This window comes from Ctenopharyngodon idella, chromosome 22, assembly GCF_019924925.1.
Source record: "Ctenopharyngodon idella isolate HZGC_01 chromosome 22, HZGC01, whole genome shotgun sequence".
Classification (NCBI taxonomy): domain Eukaryota; kingdom Metazoa; phylum Chordata; class Actinopteri; order Cypriniformes; family Xenocyprididae; genus Ctenopharyngodon; species Ctenopharyngodon idella.
Genome location: NC_067241.1, coordinates 6,221,872 through 6,228,499, shown reverse-complemented (window position 1 = coordinate 6,228,499; position 6,628 = coordinate 6,221,872).

The following is a 6,628-nucleotide window of genomic DNA, read 5'->3' as shown; positions in this document are numbered from 1 at the left end:
CCACAGCTCACGAGGGTAAAAAAGGATGAAAAGAAAAATCACACACTCTCATACACTCTAGGCCTCCACAACTCTCACCCTATAAATCCCAGTGCTTGAAAGTGCAAAATAATGTTGCTCTGCCATTTTGCGGTCACTTTGTGTATGATGTATATCTAAATGTATATTTAATTTATGTTTACGATTCTTTTTTCAAATATTAAGAAATAATATATTTAAAAAAAAGTATGAACAACTTTAGGAATGTAGCTCTTGACAGGTTCTGCCATGCATGTTTACAGAAATTTCGTCTTGGCAGAACATAATAATGTAGTGCTGCTGTGCCACACTAGGTGGTAGTAACGTGCAATGCTGCCCTGTCTCACCACAGATGCGCATGGACATTTAGAAGCAGAAAAATTCTCACAAAGCGGGGGCTGGACTCTACACTACATACAACTGAGTGTGGTCAGATCATGTTGATAACATAATATATGTTTTATGTATTTTCCTATTTATTTATCAAATGTAATATAAACATGACACTATTTCAGAGATGTTTGAAGGACCACCTCTGACTTAAGAGCAGAGATATAGTTTTAACATACTAATGGACATACTTATTGCATATCAGAGAAGCACTGGTGTTTGGTATGAAATGTGAGTGTAAGGGAGAACAGGTATTTAGTGTTTTATCTAACGGACATGTTCGGTTTGGTTTTTACAGTCATGTATTACAAGCTTTCGAGAGTTTGAGCTCTACATGAGTACAAACTCGACACTAATGACACGTCTATATCACTAACCAGGAGAAATGTCTTTCTAATAAGACTATAGCCATACCTAAAAACTAGCTGTGACGTTAAAGCTGCACTTTCTCATTTCTCATGTTTTCGAAAGGGTGATCGGTGCTCAGAACTAATCCTGATTAACTAACGGGTAATCAGTAATACTGACACTTCAATATCAAGCCCTTCAATGTGAGTAACTCGGCTATTATAAGCTCCTATATGTTGTATGTCACATTTATTAGTATTTTGTCGTAAGTCTTTAGTTAGTTTCCAATGTTGATAACATTGAACCATGTCATTGTATATTGCATTTTCTAAATTTTGTTTATTCGCCAGGATTGTCAGCTTTGATCGGATCTAGATAGTATGTGTTGTGCTGTGATGTCATTGGTAACAGCCACTACCAGTGCATCTTACCTCAGATGGGCGGATGAGTGAACAGTGGGTTTTGTAATTAGTTTAACTGATGAGAGCACAGATCACCCCAAAGCAGGGGATAGTTTCCACAAAAATGAACATTTATGACTTTCCAAATCTGTATGACGCTCCTTTCTATGTAGAACACACAAAAAGGAGATATTTAGAAGAATGTCTAAGCTTTTTTTCCTGTACAATGGAAGTAATGTGGAAAAGGGACAGTCGTATGGAAAAAGAGCAGCTTGGACATTCTGCTAAATATTTTCTTTTATGTTACACATAAGAAATAAATGCATACGGTTTGGAACGATATAAAGGTGAGTATATGATTAACATTTTTGTGTGAACTATCCTTTAAGTAAATCCTGCTCTCTGCCATTGTTGCACTCAATACTTGATCGGCAGGACATATTACAGCAAATGACTTGCTCCTAGCCCAAATTACTGCATCAGTGAAGTGTGGCATGGAAGTGATCAGCCTGTGGCACTGCTGAGGCACTATTGAGCCTTCAGATCATCTGTATATTGTTGGATCGACTGTTTCTCATCTTTCTCTTGAAAATATCCCATAGATTCAGGTCAGGCATGTTGGCTGGCCAATAAAGCACAGTAATATCATGGTCAGCAAACCACTTGGAAGTGGTTTTTGCACTGTGGGCAGGTGCTAAAGTCCTGCTGGAAAAGGAAATCAGCATCTCCATAAAGCTTGTCAGCAGATGGAAGCATAAAGTGCTCCAAAATCTCCTGGAAGATGGCTGCATTGACTTTGCACTTGATAAAACACAATGGACCAACACCAGCAGACGTCACGGCCCCCCCAAATCATTATTGACTTCAGAAACTTCACACTAGACTTCAAGCAGCTTGGATTCTGTGCCTCTCCAGTCTTCCTTCAGACTCTGGGACCATGATTTCAACATGAAATGCTAAATTTACTTTTATCTGAAAAGAGGACTTTCGACCACTGTTCACTGTCCAGTTCTTTTTCTCCTTAGCCCAGGTAAGATGCTTCTGACGTTGTCTCTGGTTCAGAAGTGGCTTGGTAGTCCTTTTCCTGAAGATGTCTGAGTGTGGTGACTCTTGATGCGCTGACTCCGGCTTCATTCTACTCATTGTGAAGCTCTCCCAAGTGTTTGAATTGGCTTTACTTGACAGTATTCTCAAGCTTGCGGTCATCCCTGTTGCTTGTGCACCTTTGCCTACCCAATTTCTTCCTTCCAGTCAACTTTGCATTTAATATGCTTTGATATACACTCTGTAAACAGCCACCCCATTCAGTAATGACCTTCTGTGACTTACTCTCTTTGTGGAGGGTGTCAATGATTGTCTCCTGGACCATTGCCAAGTCAGCAGTCTTCCCCATTAGTGTGGTTTCAAAGAACAAAAGATACCCAGAATTTATACAGGTTTTAAAATGTAGCGTAGTATTATATGATTTCAAAACTTCTGAGAAGTTAGAATTTTATTTCCTTTTTTTAAGGACTTTAATTCAGAGAAACGTGTTTAAGGTCAGTATAAGTTTATGTCCAGGGACATCAGAGTGCTGCGTATGTGCATTTCTGTAGAGGTGAAGCATCCTGCACTGATAATACATAACACCACAGGACCACAACCCCACAGAAAGGAATTACAGTATGTATATAACCAAATATCCTGAAACTTTGTGCAATGTCAATGTAACTGGCTGTCTTTTCTTTTGTCTTTTTTTTTTTTTTTTTTTTTATTGTAATGTTGTTGAATGTGTTATATTGTGCCGGTTATGTTTTGCTATATTTAAGAACAAACATGAATTTTTTGCACTAATGTCAAATGGAGCAATATACTGCTGTATAAAATCAAAACACTACTGTAAATGAAATAAAGCTGTTTTCAGGTGGAACGTGAGTTTAATCTCATTTGAACAAATAGATTGACACATTATTAAAGGGACGTTCACCCAAAAATTGTCATCTTCTTTCTAAACCTGTATGACTTAAAGGGTTAGTTCACCCTAAAAATAAAAATTCTGTCGTTTATTACTCCCCCCTCATGCCGTTCCACACCCGTAAGACCTTTGTAAATCTTCGGAACGCAAATTGAGATATTTTTGTTGAAATCCGATGGCTCCGTGAGGCCTGCATAGGGAGCAATGACATTTCCTCTCTCAAGATCCATAAAGGTACTAAAAACATATTTAAATCAGTTCATGTGAGTACAGTGGTTCAATATTAATATTATTAAGCGACGAGAATATTTTTGAAAAAACAAAACTTATATAGTGATGGGCGATTTCAAAACACTGCTTGAGCAAGCTTCGAAGAATAATGAATCAGCATGTTGAATCAGCGGTTCGGAGCGCCAAAGTCACGTGATTTCAGTAGTTTGGCAGTTTGACACGTGATCCTGAAGCAGTGTTTTGAAATCGGCCATCACTAAATAAGTCATTATTTTGTTTTTTTGGCGCACCAAAAATATTCTCGTCGCTTTATAATATTAATATTGAACCACTGTACTCACATGAACTGATTTAAATGTTTTTAGTACATTAATGGATCTTGAGAGAGGAAATGTCATTGCTGGCAATGGAGGCCTCACTGAGTCATCGGATTTCAACAAAAATATCTTAATTTGTGTTCCGAAGATTAACGATTAACCCATAAGAAGGTCTTATGGGTGTGGAACGGCATGAGGGTGAGTAATTAATGACAGAATTTTCATTTTTGGGTGAACTAACCCTTTAATGTCTTCTGCAGAACACAAAAGACATTTGAAGAATGTTGTAACCAAACAGTTATGGTGAACATTGACTTCCATTGTATGAAGAAAAGAAAGACATTCCTCAAAACAAGTCTTACAGTTTGGAACAATGTGAAGAGTGAGTAAAATTATAACAATTTTCATTTTTGGGTGAACTATCCTTTTAATTTGAGGATGGAACTGTTACTGTACATGTTAAAGAGTTAGTTCACCCAAAAATGAAAATTGTCATTTATTACTCACCCTCATGTCGTTCCACACCCGTAAGACCTTCGTTCATCTTCGGAACACGAATTAAGATATTTTTGATCAAATCCGAGAGCTCAGTAAGGCCTGCATCAGCAGCGATAACACTCCCTTTTGCAATGCCCAGAAACATATTTAAAACAGTTCATCTGACTACAGTGGTTCATCCTTCATATTATAAAGTGACGAGAATACTTTTTGTGTGCCAAAAATAACAAAATAGCGACTTTATTCAACAATATCTAGTGATGCGCGATTTCAAAACACTGTTTCATGAAGCTTTGAAGCTTTACGAATCATTTGTTTTGAATCAGTGCTTTGGAGCGCATATCAAACTGCCAAAGTCACGTGAACTATTGAAGTTCCAAAACACTTATGATGTAACGAAGCCTCGTTTACTGAAATCATGTGATTTTGTGTGCTCTGAACCACTGATTCGAAACAAATGATTTGTAAAGCTCCGAAGCTTCATGAAGCAGTGTTTTGAAATCATCACTAGTTATAGTGGAATAAAGTCGCTATTTTGTTATTTTTGCCGCACAAAAAGTATTCTCATCGCTTTATAATATTAAGGTTGAATCACTGTAGTCAAATGAACTGTTTTAAATGTGTTTCTGGGCATTGAAAAAGGGAGTGTTATTGCTGGTGATGCAGGCCTCACTGAGCCATCGGATTTGATCAAAAACATCTTAATTTGTGTTCTGAAGATGAACGAAGGTCTTACAGGTGTGGAACGACATGAGGGTGAGCAATTAATGACAGAATTTGCATTTTTAGGTGAACTAACCCTTTAAAATACTTCAAGTAATGGTACAAAGAGTTAAAAGAATTAAATTCTGTCATTGTCTACTCGCCCTCATGTGTTTACTTTATCTGAAGAGAACAGAAGGATTCATAGCAGAATGTCCAAGCCATTGATTCAGTGAAAGTGAATGGTGACCAAAGCTGTCAAGCATTTGATTTGAAACCTCAGTTTATTCTCACAAATGGCTTCAGAAGACAGCACATTTATTGCATTTCAGTTTAATCATGCTTTGTGTTGCTTATTGTCTTGACACCCCCTGGTCACCATCCACTTACACTGTATTGAAAACAGCAGCGTGGACATTGTACTAATTTTTTGTCCTTTTGAGCTTCAACATCATACATGTTTGGAACAACATGAGGTTGAGTAAATAATGACAGAATTAAATCTGTCCCTTTAATAAACCAAATGATTTTTGGATTAAAGGAGCGACCCTTCAAAGCTCAGCCCATTAGAGTATCATTTGATTTTTGTCCCAGCAGGTTTTGCTCTCTGACTGATGTAAGCAGACAGCTGAGCACTCTCGCTTTACCCACCATGACCTCAGCTTCACGACATGAACACCTGTGCTGTGCGCTTACGCACACATACAGACACATTTGGGCAGTACATCTGATACGAGCAGGACGTACATTAGCGTGTGCTTTAAGGAGAAGATTCATTTCAGGACTATGCAGTATTGTCCTCTGTTATTTTAGCATCGGTGTGTTTGCATATTACCCCTTGTAGCCGTCTGTCGTTAGGCAGCTCTGTTAATGAGGGTAAAGGGCTGGGGGGGGTTCTGACACATGCCACTGCGCATGTCTCAAGCCCTGCAGCGTACTGATATGAGGGCCTATGATGAGTTTACAGCCTGGAAAGGCAGCTGCAGGCATAGCTATATAGCAGAGAGGAGACATCAACACAGCCCCGTCTCTGTCCAGTGGATAACCAGTCACCATAAACAATCCTCAGCTAGCTTTATTCACCTGAGCTCTGTCTACATAAACATGAATCCAAGCTCATTTGAAGTTCTGTATTATATTAGATATAGATAGATATATAGAAAGACTGTTCACTTGTACTTCCATTCAAATGTTTTTTTTTTTTTTTTTTTTAAAGTAATGAATACTTTTATTTACCAAGGATGCATTAAATTGTTCAAAAGTGGCAGTAAAGACAATTTAAACATTTTAAATAATTGCTCAAAGAATCCTCAAAAAATAATAAATATTAGTGTGAATAATATTATTAATATTAGTTGTGCTGCTTAATGGAATGCTTTTTGATTTTTTTTTTTTTTTTTCAGTAATCTTTTGATGAATATGGTTATAAGCCATACAGCAATACATTTATTTGAAATAAAAATCTTTTGTTAAAAATGATAAATGCCTTTACTCTCACTTTTGAACAATTTAATACACCCCTGTTAAATGAAAGTATTCCTTTCCTTAAAATGGTAGTATATATAAAAGTCTTAAATTGTCTTCCTTAGAACTGATATATTGATTGCCAAAAAAAAAAAAAAAAATCCTTTAGAAATGGATTACTCAGCACCTGCGTTTATTCCAGGGAACAAGGAATGATTTTTTTCAGTTCTACTTTTTTCCAATTACACCACCTCTGACGTTTACATCTGTCAGTCATTTCTGTTGAGCAAGTTAAAAAAAAAGGA